The sequence below is a fragment of the Eleutherodactylus coqui genome, chromosome 1 (genome assembly GCF_035609145.1).
Source record: "Eleutherodactylus coqui strain aEleCoq1 chromosome 1, aEleCoq1.hap1, whole genome shotgun sequence".
Taxonomy (NCBI): domain Eukaryota; kingdom Metazoa; phylum Chordata; class Amphibia; order Anura; family Eleutherodactylidae; genus Eleutherodactylus; species Eleutherodactylus coqui.
In genome coordinates, this window is record NC_089837.1 from 332,591,993 (window position 1) to 332,604,904 (window position 12,912).

Sequence of the window (12,912 nt, forward strand, 5' to 3'; positions counted from 1 at the left end):
ATGGGTAAAGCTGTAGTGTGTGATGCTTCTCCTCTACAGGGCATTCATGGGGGGAAAAAAAATCAGTTTCGGCGGCGGACAACCCCTTTAAGAAGTCTGAGAACCAAATAGAAAACTTGAGTGAATGCTGTTAATGAGTCGGGAGTGCATACCCCACGGATGGTCTATCAGATAACTGAGACTGAAGACATCTAAACTTCGAGGGAAGAGTGTCTCTTAAAAAGCCTGTAACATTGAAGGTGTGGAAGAGAAGTGAATATCTGTAAAGAAGATTGTTATGTCTGCACAATACAATACGACTTGTTGGAGAATCCAAGCTGAAAAGTTGTGAGTAAAGTAGAACCATGTACCTCCGGTTGATTTTCTGGAAAACGTATTGTTGGACTGTGGACTCTTTATTTTGCACCGTATGAATACAGCCCTAAAAGAGGTGCTGGCGTCACGTGACATTCAATTCTTTAATACTACGTTTATGTACAGCTAGGCCAAGCTGGCACCGCTAATGGGAGAGATCGCAGAGCCACCTGTGACATTCCATCTTGTTTCCCCATGGTTGTTGCGGCGGGCCTCCCGCTCGGGTCACCACAATAGTTTATTACTACAATAAGTCATTTGTCCCCCATCTTTACTACCCGCAGCATCAGAGCGCAGAGCAGCATTGAGCAGATGCTGAGGAGGAGCTGCCGGCAACATCTTGTCTCATAGCTTTGGCCTTCCTGCAACTACACAGAGACTTGCCGATGAACGGGGCGCCAAATCAGGGTCCTTTTCAAATGGAACGATTATTGTTCAAATAAGCGTTGAGTCATGCGAAAACGTCCGTGTTTACACTGCACAATTATTGTTCAACAATTGAATAATGAACCGTAATTCGTTCACATATTGTTCATTTTACGTAAACGTACAAATTATTTATCGTTTGCCAGTCTTTTTGTGTAAAAGGCTATCATTTAGTCGTTCCCAGACCATTCTCAGCAGAGGCGTAACTTGAAGCTCATGGGCCCCGATGCAAAACCTGTAACAGGGCCCCCAACTATAATGCTTTATTCATAGTACTGGGCTCCCTATATGGAGAGGAGAGGTCTTATGGGCCCCCTAAAGCTCCTGGGCCCGGGTGCAACCGCATCCCCTGCATCCTCTATATAGTTACGCCCCTGATTCTCAGCCATTCCCAGACTTCCCAGACAAGACCAACAATTGACTGAACAATTTATGACGAGAAAATTACAAAAAAATTTTTAACGATGATCTGCGCCTGTAAACAGATGTTTGAAAGCAAATAACTCGGTCGTCATTCACTCATTCCAGCTAATAATCGCTCCATATAAAAGTACGCCAAGTCACAGACACATCCTGCAATACACCAGACTCTGACATCTCGGTACGGTTAGGCTGCTTTTCACTCTTAAAAAAGTTAGCCCACTTCTAGCTGTTTAGCTGCAGGAAGCAGACCGCTCTGTACATTGTGCAGCGGCCCAAGTTGGTACTGCAGGATGAGCCCTATTGAAGTGAATGAGTCTCAGCCTGCAGTACCTACCTGGGCCACTGTACAATGTACGGAGCAGTCTGCTTCCTGCAGCAAACAGCTAGAATTGGGAACAACCCCTTTAAAGGGAACCTGTCATTACATTTCAGTAAAGTAATCCAAGAGCAACTCTATAATATTGACGGTCCTCTGTTTTCCACAGTTATATATCTTAGTAATTGGAGTTTAGCCCCTTAACACCACAGGGGGCAAAACTCCAAGTTTCCACCCTGACAGAGTGGCAGTTAACGCGACAGGATGTAAGCTCCCGTCCTGTGGATGGCGCGGGTTCAGAAGTAATCCCGTGCCATACCACAGTGGCAGCAAGCTGTGACTAATAGCCAGCCTCCCACTGCTACAGCAGGAATTTATGAATACCAGTCTCTTCTCTTGCCACACAACCCCAACCTCCAACCCCTTGCATGCCACAATCAATGTACATTGTGGCATCTAAAGAGTTCAAAGTGGGAAAACGGAGGGCTGATGGGTTGCTACGGTAAACAAACACCATACTCTAGTGCCTGGGCCTTTCATGGACTGTGCTTGCTATTCAAGTTCTGCAAAGCATTATCATAGTGATCAGAGCTTTTATAGCTCTTGTTCCCTGCAAGGGCATAAAAATATGTAAAAAAAAAAAAGTTAAAAATAATGTAAAAAACGATTAAAAACACTCGGCAAAAAGCCTTTTTGCGCACTTTCCCATTTGCATAAAAAAATAAATTTTACATATTTGGTATCATCATATCCATAATGACCTGTACAAAAACCATAAAAAAATGAGGCAAGATGCTTAGTTTGTTCATTTTGCCTTCCAAAAAACACAGTAAAAGTGGTCAGAAAAGCTGTTTGACCCCAAAATGGTACCAATGAAAAAACAAGCTGTGGGCTTATTCAGACGACTGTATATCGGCTGCGTATTCACGCCGGCCGATATACGGCGTCCCTCTCTGCAGGGGGAGGAGGCTGGAAGAGTTGGGAGCAGTGCACTGAGCTCCCGCCCCCTCTCCGCCAACTCTCCACCCCCTCTACGCCCCTCTGCAGTATTTGCAATGAGGGGAGGTGGGGCAGGGGTGGAGCTAATTCCCAGAGAGGAAGTAGAGAGGGGGCGGGAGCTCAGAGCACTGCTGCCGACTCTTCCAGCCTCCTCCACCTGCAGAGAGAGATGCCGTTTTTCGGCCAGCGTGAATACCCGGCCAATATACGGTCGTCTAAATAAGCCCTGTCACAGACCTCCGTCCATGGAAAATAAAAAAGTTATGGGACTCTGAATGCAGCAAGGTAAAAAAAATGCAAAAGTGGAAAAACAAAACATAATAATTTTGGTATCTTTGTAATCGTGGACAGGTTTGTGTTACTCATTGCGCATGTACTGGTTAAAACCTCATGGTGCACTTGAGTGCCAGATCGAAGAATTGCAGCATGTCCTATTTTGGGGCGATTCCACTGCTCATGCTTTTCTATGGGAGCGTGAAAAACAAGCATTACACTCACATGCTATGTTATTTGCATGTGAGTGCAATGCTTTTTTCCCATTTTAGCTATTTGAACACGTTGGTTTTTTTTTTTCACATGCGTAAAAACGTACGTGCAGTGATACGATTATCAAATTTCTAACATGGAAACGTATCACAGAAGCCTGAAAATCACAGGTTTACTATTGAGATATAGATTTGATTTTCTCTGACCTATATCGCACTCGCCTCTGTAAATACAGTGTAAAGTACGTGGTGCGGAGCGCTGTGTGTAAGGGTATATTCACACCAAATCTGAGAATCCCATCAGTTTCACCGCAGATGTGAGACGTGGTTTTGGCCACATAATTTTCACAGGTGAAACCTAAAGTAAATGATGACATCGCGAAACCACAGCAAAACTACACGCGGTCGTTGATGTGGTTCTCAGCCGCACTGTGACTGCGACATGTGAAGACACGTTAAGGACGCTTTTACACCAGCATAATAAAGGTGCATTTTCAGTGACGTTTTTCTGGGTGATTTTTGCCATAAAACCTTGTGGCCGGATGTTAGCAGCAGATCAACAGCGAAGTATGGAACACCATAAACAATACAGGGATCCTCTGTTGGGGTTTTTCTTCTTTAGTCATATGTTTCTTGGGTCAGAGGCTTTATTTTGTAATCGCAGCATCCTGCAGGTTTGGCCATTACTGCGGGTCGCCGCATCGTATGCGGGTATGTGGGCACCATAGTCGGGTTGTTCAATCCCAGGAATAAAGAACAGTCTACAATGGTGTAAAATAACAAGAGGATTAATACTCGCCGCTCCTCTGCCAATGCGTCCCTTGTCCCCGGCCGTTCTCTATTACTCTTACAGCATAGATGCAGAGGTCACGCGTGCTGTGGACATGTCACCAGTACAGCATGTATGCAGAGGACACATGTGGTGCAGACATGTTACCGCTACAGCATGGATGCAGAGGTCACGTGTGGTACGGACATGTCACCGCTACAGCATGGATGCAGAGGTCTTGTGTGGTGCAGACATGTTACCACTACAGCATGGATGCAGAGGACACGTGTGATATGGACATGTCACCGCTACAGCATGGATGCAGAGGACACGTGTGGTACGGACATGTCACTGCTACAGCATGGATGCAGAGGTCTTGTGTGGTGCAGACATGTTACCACTGCAGCAGGGATGCGGAGGACACGTGTGGTATGCACATGTCACCACTACAGCATGGATGCAGAGGACATGTGTGGTGTAGACATGCCATTGCTACAGCATGGATGCTGAGGACACGTGTGGTACGGACATGTCACCGCTACAGCATGGATGCAGAGGCCACGTGTGGTGTAGACATGTTACCGCTACAGCATGGATGCAGAGGCCACGTGTGATACGGACAAATCACCGGTACAGCGTGGATGCAGAAGACACGTGTGGTACGGACATGTCACCGGTACAGCATGGATGCAAAGGGACGTGTGGTGTAGACATGCCATGGCTACAGCATGGATGCAGAGGTCTCGTGTAGTACGAACATGTCACCACTACAGCATGGATGCAGAGGTCACGTGTGGTGTGGACATGTCAAGAAGAACAGAGGGCCTCATTTATGTAATATATCTAGAAGACAAACAGGCCTTGCTGCCCATAGCAACCAATCAGAGCGCAGCTGTCATTTTACTAGAGCAGTTTCAGAAATCAAAACTGTGCTGTGATTGGTTGCTATGGGCAACCATGACAGAGTTTCTTTTAGACAGTTTTGATCCCAGAGAAGGGTGGAGGATGCTGGCAGCGCCGTCATCGGGGGCAGCAGAGTGGTGGAGGACACTGGTAGCACTGGCATCAGGGGACAAGAGAGCGGTAAAGGACGTTGGTAGTGCCGGCATCAGGGTGCAGGAGAGCGGTGGAGGACTTTGGTAGCGCCGGCATCGGGAGGCAACAGAGCGGTGGAGGAAGTTGGTAGCGCTGGCATCAGGGGGCAGGAGAGCGGTGGAGGACGCTTGTAGCATCGGAAGCGAAAACTCCACTGTTTTAATGTATCACCTGTTTGTGCTAAATTGCGCTGTGATCCCCCTGCAGCGTTGGCCTATGAGATTGCGTTACCCTGAATTGTCATGCGGATCTGATCTTGCAATGGTGAAAACCCCACAGTGTTGCGTTTTTTAGGATTCTGACAGAATTGGCGACATAAATTGCATAACGCTGGTCTACATATGGAACACTTCGTTAGTACTTCTAGACAAATATTGGATGAAGTCCGGTTTAACACATTGTGTGCTGGTTGCATCAATTTGGTTGCACAGTAAAATGCTGGTGAATGGGGATTTCACTCACAGGGTGGAAAATCTGCCGTGGATTGGCATCTTGCTGCGGTTCTCGCATTCCCAGCATGCTCTGTATGTAGTGGATATTTCAGGGTGTATTTTATTCATCTTAACACGAGTGAAATCTGCACCAAAATCCTCACAAAAATCATGTGCAGAATTTGTTGTGGATTTTAGTGCAAAATTTTAATTTGTGTGAAATTTGCCTAAAATGTGTATAGAAATTTGCTGGTTTTGGGGGGTCTCCGGACAGTCCAGGCCCACTGTGCAGCTATTTCCATGGAGACCTTATGAGGTCACAGCGGTTTCCAGTTCTAGATGCAGATAGAACCCATCCACACAGGCAGTTCCTGCAGCATCGGCACTACAACAGTCACCTGAGCTCTGCTGCCTCTGCTACACCTTAACATCTCCTCATCGTTAGCTGTGTACATCATCCCTGTCCGAGAGGAGCTTCTGGACGCTCTAGGTGGACGTTACGTGGATATAACTGCTGATACTAGCTGATAGCCACGTACATCATCCCTGTCCGAGAGGAGCTTCTGGACGCTCTAGGTGGACGTTACATGGATATAACAGCTGATACTCGCTGATAGCCACGTATATCATTCCTGTCCGAGAGGAGCTTCTGGACGCTCTAGGTGGACGTTACGTGGATATAACTGCTGATACTTGCTGATAGCCACGTACATCATCCCCGTACGAGAGGAGCTTCTGGACACTCTAGGTGGACGTTACGTGGATATATCAGCTGATAGCCGCATACATCATCCCTGTCCGAGAGGAGCTTCTGGACGCTCTAGGTGGACGTTACGTGGATATAGCCGCTGATAGCCGCATACATCATCCCTGGCGAGAGGAGCTCCTGGACGCTCTAGGTGGACGTTCGCAGATAAGTGTTTTTCTTCCTGCGTCTTATTTTTCACATCTGTCTAGACTAATTGTGTCTTCATGTTTATATACTGAACAGCTGATTGTTAGATATTATGGGAAGCCCTTTTATATGGGGGGATTGTACAGTAATTGCTTTATTCTGCAGTCACACAGCATTTTTTGTGTCTTGTTTCATGCGTTTCTGATATGCAGTGAAAAAAATTGCAGTAAAAAAAAAAAAAACGTGTTTTTTTAAAAAGTTTATTTAAAACAAAAAAGCATGTTTTTTTCTTCTACACTTCAGAAAAACACAGTGTGAATATAGCCTAAGGTACACATTTACACATGAAACGGTGAAGGTGTAGCAGGAATGACCACATGGCAAAAACTGTGCGTCTTTCCAGAATTTGTGCTTTTATCGCAGTTCTACAAATGTTGTTGCTGTCGTTGATAAAATATTGCCTGTAGCTACGTAAGAGACTGGGGGCATACTAAGTCCTAAGCGTATGCTCGCTTACCATATAATAAAACCTATCTTATAATAACCAATACTTACAACTTCTTGCTGAAAACGTGGGTTGGCCACAGCTTTATTAACATTTTAAAACATATATTATAAACTTTATTTTATAACCTGAACTACCTAAGTCTAAATTCCTCACGCTTTCCCATGCCTAAACTGTCGAACTTTTATTACCGGAACGGCCACAGGACGTTCGTAAGCCCCTTGTTACCTCGGGCTTGCAAACCCTCCTCTAAGCCGTAGCCCGCATGGGAAGCTCCCGGCCTACCATTCCCCAGCTGTGACAACTTCCGCCTCTCTAGAACGCCTTGCATCCTTGCACCCTACCCCTTACCTGGGCGGGTGGGTGGGCGTCTGCTCTCCTCCTACGTCCTTCTTCTTCCACTCCTCGGTCGTTTGTGGCTTTTCCCGCTCTTCTCCTTACTACTTCCTGTTCTAACTCCTCCCACCCCACTACCTTGCTCGCTAATTGACTAACCCCCTCACCCCCCTGCCCCCAGTCCTACGCCGCCTCGTTAATCACTTTGCGGCTTGCAAGTACCTGCATTCAAGGTGGATTTTCTACACTGGCTCTGAATATTAAATCAGAAGGTCCATATTCTAGCGACGGTCCCCGACTTCCATACGCAACCCTCTCTGTCTTTGGTGGGACTGCCCTCTTTCCAGCGACAGTCCCCTATTTTCGTCCGAATCCCTCTTTGTTTTTGGCGGGACCTTCCCTTTTTTCTGGCGACGGTCCCCTGCTTCTGGCCGCATACCTTTTTGCTTTTGGCAGGATCGGCCCTTTTTCTGGTGACGGTCCCCGCTTCCGCCCGCATCCCTCTTTGCTTTTTGGCGGGACCGGCCCTTTTTCTGGCGACGGTCCCCCGCTTCCGTCCGCATCCCTCTTTGCTTTTTGGCGGGACCGGCCCTTTTTCTGGCGACGGTCCCCGCTTCCGCCCGCATCCCTCTTTGCTTTTTGGCGGGACCGGCCCTTTTTCTGGCAACGGTCCCCCGCTTCCGCCCGCATCTCTCTTTGCTTTTTGGCGGGACCGGCCCCTTTTCTGGCCACGGTCCCCCGCTTCCGCCCGCATCCCTCTTTGCTTTTTGGCGGGACCAACCCCTTTTCTGGCGACGGTCCCCCGCTTCCGCCCGCATCCCTCTTTGCTTTTTGGCGGGACTGGCCCTTTTTCTGGGACGGACCCCCGCTTCCGCCCGCATCCCTCTTTGCTTTTTGGCGGGACCAACCCCTTTTCTGGCGAAGGTCCCCCGCTTCCGCCCGCATTCCTCTTTGCTTTTTGGCGGGACCGCCCCCGTTTCTGGCGACGGTCCCCCGCTTCCGCCCGCATCCCTCTTTGCTTTTTGGCGGGACCTGCCCTTTTTCTGGCGACGGTCCCCCGCTTCTGCCCGCATCCCTCTTTGCTTTTTGGCGTGACCGGCCCTCTTTCTGGCGACGGTCTCCCGCTTCCGCCCGCATCCCTCTTTGCTTTTTGGCGGGACCGGCCCCCTTTCTGGCGACGGTCCCCCGCATCCCTCTTTGCTTTTTGGCGGAACCGGCCCTCTTTCTGGCGACGGTCCCCCGCTTCCGCCCGCATCCCTCTTTGCTTTTTGGCGGGAGCGGCCCCTTTTCTGGCGACGGTCCCCCGCTTCCGCCCGCATCCCTCTTTGCTTTTTGGCGGGACCAACCCCTTTTCTGGCAACGGTCCCCCGCTTCCGCCCGCATCTCTCTTTGCTTTTTGGCGGGACCGGCCCCTTTTCTGGCCACGGTCCCCCGCTTCCGCCCGCATCCCTCTTTGCTTTTTGGCGGGACCAGCCCCTTTTCTGGCGACGGTCCCCCGCTTCCGCCCGCATCCCTCTTTGCTTTTTGGCGGGACTGGCCCTTTTTCTGGGACGGACCCCCGCTTCCGCCCGCATCCCTCTTTGCTTTTTGGCTGGACAAACCCCTTTTCTGGCGAAGGTCCCCCGCTTCCGCCCGCATTCCTCTTTGCTTTTTGGCGGGACCGCCCCCGTTTCTGGCGACGGTCCCCCGCTTCCGCCCGCATCCCTCTTTGCTTTTTGGCGGGACCTGCCCTTTTTCTGGCGACGGTCCCCCGCTTCTGCCCGCATCCCTCTTTGCTTTTTGGCGTGACCGGCCCTCTTTCTGGCGACGGTCCCCCGCTTCCGCCCGCATCCCTCTTTGCTTTTTGGCGGGACCGGCCCCCTTTCTGGCGACGGTCCCCCGCATCCCTCTTTGCTTTTTGGCGGAACCGGCCCTCTTTCTGGCGACGGTCCCCCGCTTCCGCCCGCATCCCTCTTTGCTTTTTGGCGGGAGCGGCCCCTTTTCTGGCGACGGTCCCCCGCTTCCGCCCGCATCCCTCTTTGCATTTTGGCGGGACCGGCCTCTTTTCTGGCGACGGTCCCCCGCTTCCGCCCGCATCCCTCTTTGCTTTTTGGCGGGACCGGCCCCCTTTCTGGCGACGGTCCCCCGCATCCCTCTTTGCTTTTTGGCGGGACCGACCCCTTTTCTGGCGACGGTCCCCCGCTTCCGCCTGCATCCCTCTTTGCTTTTTGTCGGGACCGGCCCCTTTTCTGGCGACGGTCCCCCGCTTCCGCCTGCATCCCTCTTTGCTTTTTGGCGGGACCGGCCCCTTTTCTGGCGACGGTCCCCCGCTTCCGCCCGCATCCCCCTATGCTTTTTGGCGGGACCCGGCCTTTTTCTGGGACGGACCCCCGCTTCCGCCCGCATCCCTCTTTGCTTTTTGGCGGGACCAACCCCTTTTCTGGCGAAGGTCCCCCGCTTCCGCCCGCATTCCTCTTTGCTTTTTGGCGGGACCGGCCCCGTTTCTGGCGACGGTCCCCCGCTTCCGCCCGCATCCCTCTTTGCTTTTTGGCGGGACCTGCCCTTTTTCTGGCGACGGTCCCCCGCTTCTGCCCGCATCCCTCTTTGCTTTTAGGCGGGACCGGCCCTTTTTCTGGCGACGGTCCCCCGCTTCCGCCCGCATCCCTCTTTGCTTCTTGGCGGGACCGGCCCCCTTTCTGGCGACGGTCCTCCGCTTCCGCCCGCATCCTTCTTTGCTTTTCGGCGGGACCGGCCCTCTTTCTGGCGACGGTCCCCCGCTTCCGCCCGCATCTCTCTTTGCTTTTTGGCGGGAGCGGCCCCTTTTCTGGCGACGGTCCCCCGCTTCCGCCCGCATCCCTCTTTGCTTTTTGGCGGGACCGGCCCCCTTCCTGGCGACGGTCCCCCGCATCCCTCTTTGCTTTTTGGCGGGACCGGCCCTCTTTCTGGTGACGGTCCCCCGCTTCTGCCCGCATCCCTCTTTGCTTTTTGGCGGGACCGGCCCCTTTTCTGGCGACGGTCCCCCGCTTCCGCCCGCATCCCTCTTTGCTTTTTGGCGGGAGCGGCCCCTTTTCTGGCGACGGTCCCCCGCTTCCGCCCGCATCCCTCTTTGCATTTTGGCGGGACCGGCCTCTTTTCTGGCGACGGTCTCCCGCTTCTGCCCGCATCCCTCTTTGCTTTTTGGCGGGACCGGCCCCTTTTCTGGCGACGGTCCCCCGCTTCCGCCCGCATCCCTCTTTGCTTTTTGGCGGGACCGGCCCCCTTTCTGGCGACGGTCCCCCGCATCCCTCTTTGCTTTTTGGCGGGACCGGCCCTCTTTCTGGTGATGGTCCCCCGCTTTCCGCCCGCATCCCTCTTTGCTTTTTGGCGGGACCGGCCCCTTTTCTGGCGATGGTCCCCCACTTCCGCCTGCATCCCTCTTTGCTTTTTGGCGGGACCGGCCCCTTTTCTGGCGACGGTCCCCCGCTTCCGCCTGCATCCCTCTTTGCTTTTTGGCGGGACCGGCCCCTTTTCTGGCGACGGTCCCCCGCTTCCGCCCGCATCCCTCTTTGCTTTTTGGCGGGACCGGCCCTTTTTCTGGCGACGGTGCCCCGCTTCCGCCCGCATCCCTCTTTGCTTTTTAGCGGGACCGGCCCTTTTTCTGGCGACGGTCCCCCGCTTCCGCCCGCATCCCTCCTTGCTTGTTGGCGGGATCGGCCCCCTTTCTGGCGACGGTCCCCCGCTTCCGCCCGCATCCTTCTTTGCTTTTCGGCGGCACCGGCCCTCTTTCTGGCGACGGTCCCCCGCTTCCGTCCGCATCCCTCTTTGCTTTTCGGCGGGACCGGCTCTCTTTCTGGCGACGGTCCCCCGCTTCCGCCCGCAACCCTCTTTGCTTTTCGGCGGGACCGGCCCTCTTTCTGGCGACGGTCCCCCGCTTCCGCCCGCATCCCTCTTTGCTTTTCGGCGGGACCGGCCCTCTTTCTGGCGACGGTCCCCCGCTTCCGCCCGCATCCCTCTTTGCTTTTTGGCGGGACCGGCCCCTTTTCTGGCGACGGTCCCCCGCTTCCGCCCGCATCCCTCTTTGCTTTTTGGCAGGACCGGCCCCTTTTCTGGCGACTGTCCCCCGCTTCCGCCCGCATCCCTCTTTGCTTTTTGGCGGGACCGGCCCCTTTTCTGGCGACGGTCCCCCGCTTCCGTCCGCATCCCTCTTTGCTTTTTGGCGGGACCGGCCCTTTTTCTGGCGACGGTCCCCCGCTTCTGCCCGCATCCCTCTTTGCTTTTTGGCGGGACTGGCCCCTTTTCTGGCGACGGTCCCCCGCTTCCGCCCGCATCCCTCTTTGCTTTTCGGCGGGACCGGCCCTCTTTCTGGCGACGGTCCCCCGCTTCCGCCCGCATCCCTCTTTGCTTTTTGGCGGGACCGGCCCTTTTTCTGGCGACGGCCCCCCGCTTCCGCCGGCATCCCTCTTTGCTTTTGGCGGAACCGGCCCTCTTTCTGGCGACGGTCCCCCGCTTCCGCCCGCATCCCTCTTTGCTTTTTGGCGGGACCGGCCCCTTTTCTGGCGACGGTTCCCCGCTTCCGCCCGCATCCCTCTTTGCTTTTTGGCAGGACCGGCCCCTTTTCTGGCGACTGTCCCCCGCTTCCGCCCGCATCCCTCTTTGCTTTTTGGCGGGACCGGCCCCTTTTCTGGCGACGGTCCCCCGCTTCCGCCCGCATCCCTCTTTGCTTTTTGGCGGGACCGGCCCTTTTTCTGGGACGGAACCCCGCTTCCGCCCGCATCCTTCTTTGCTTTTCGGCGGGACCGGCCCTCTTTCTGGCAACGGTCCCCCGCTTCCGCCCGCATCCCTCTTTGCTTTTCGGCGGGACCGGCCCTCTTTCTGGCGACGGTCCCCCGCTTCCGCCCGCATCCCTCTTTGCTTTTCGGCGGGACCCGCCCTCTTTCTGGTGACGGTCCCCCGCTTCCGCCGCCATCCCTCTTTGCCTTTCGCCGGGACCGGCCCTCTTTCTGGCGACGGTCCCCCGCTTCCGCCCGCATCCCTCTTTGCTTTTCGGCGGGACCGGCCCTCTTTCTGGCGACGGTCCCCCGCTTCCGCCCGCAACCCTCTTTGCTTTTCGGCGGGACCGGCCGTCTTTCTGGCGACGGTCCCCCGCTTCCGCCCGCATCCCTCTTTGCTTTTTGGCGGAACCGGCCCTCTTTCTGGCGACGGTCCCCCGCTTCCGCCCGCATCCCTCTTTGCTTTTTGGCGGGACCGGCCCCTTTTCTGGCGACGGTCCCCCGCTTCCGCCCGCATCCCTCTTTGCTTTTTGGCGGGACCGGCCCCTTTTCTGGCGACGGTCCCCCGCTTCTGCCCGCATCCCTCTTTGCTTTTTGGCGGGACCGGCCCCTTTTCTGGTGACTGTCCCCCGCTTCCGCCCGCATCCCTCTTTGCTTTTTGGCGGGACTGGCCCCTTTTCTGGTGACGGTCCCCCGCTTCCGCCCGCATCCCTCTTTGCTTTTTGGCGGGACTGGCCCTTTTTCTGGCGACGGTCCCCCGCTTCCGCCCGCATCCCTCTTTGCTTTTTGGCGGGACCGGCCCTTTTTCTGGGACGGACCCCCGCTTCCGCCCGCATCCTTCTTTGCTTTTCGGCGGGACCGGCCCTCTTTCTGGCAACGGTCCCCCGCTTCCGCCCGCATCCCTCTTTGCTTTTCGGCGGGACCGGCCCTCTTTCTGGCGACGGTCCCCCGCTTCCGCCCGCATCCCTCTTTGCTTTTCTGCGACACCGGCCCTCTTTCTGGTGACGGTCCCCCGCTTCCGCCCGCATCCCTCTTTGCTTTTCTGCGACACCGGCCCTCTTTCTGGTGACGGTCCCCCGCTTCCGCCGCCATCCGTCTTTGTTTTTCGGCGGGACCGGCCCTCTTTCTGGCGACGGTCCCCCGCTTCCGCC

At 54.6% G+C, this 12,912-nt stretch overlaps 1 protein-coding gene across 1 annotated transcript in view; it reads right to left on the reverse strand.

The window, feature by feature from the left end:
* The window catches only part of LOC136576298 (protein kinase C theta type-like), a 179,592-nt gene that overhangs the window by 97,667 nt on the left and 69,013 nt on the right, over positions 1 to 12,912 (reverse strand). The gene's annotated exons all lie outside the window — the stretch shown is intronic.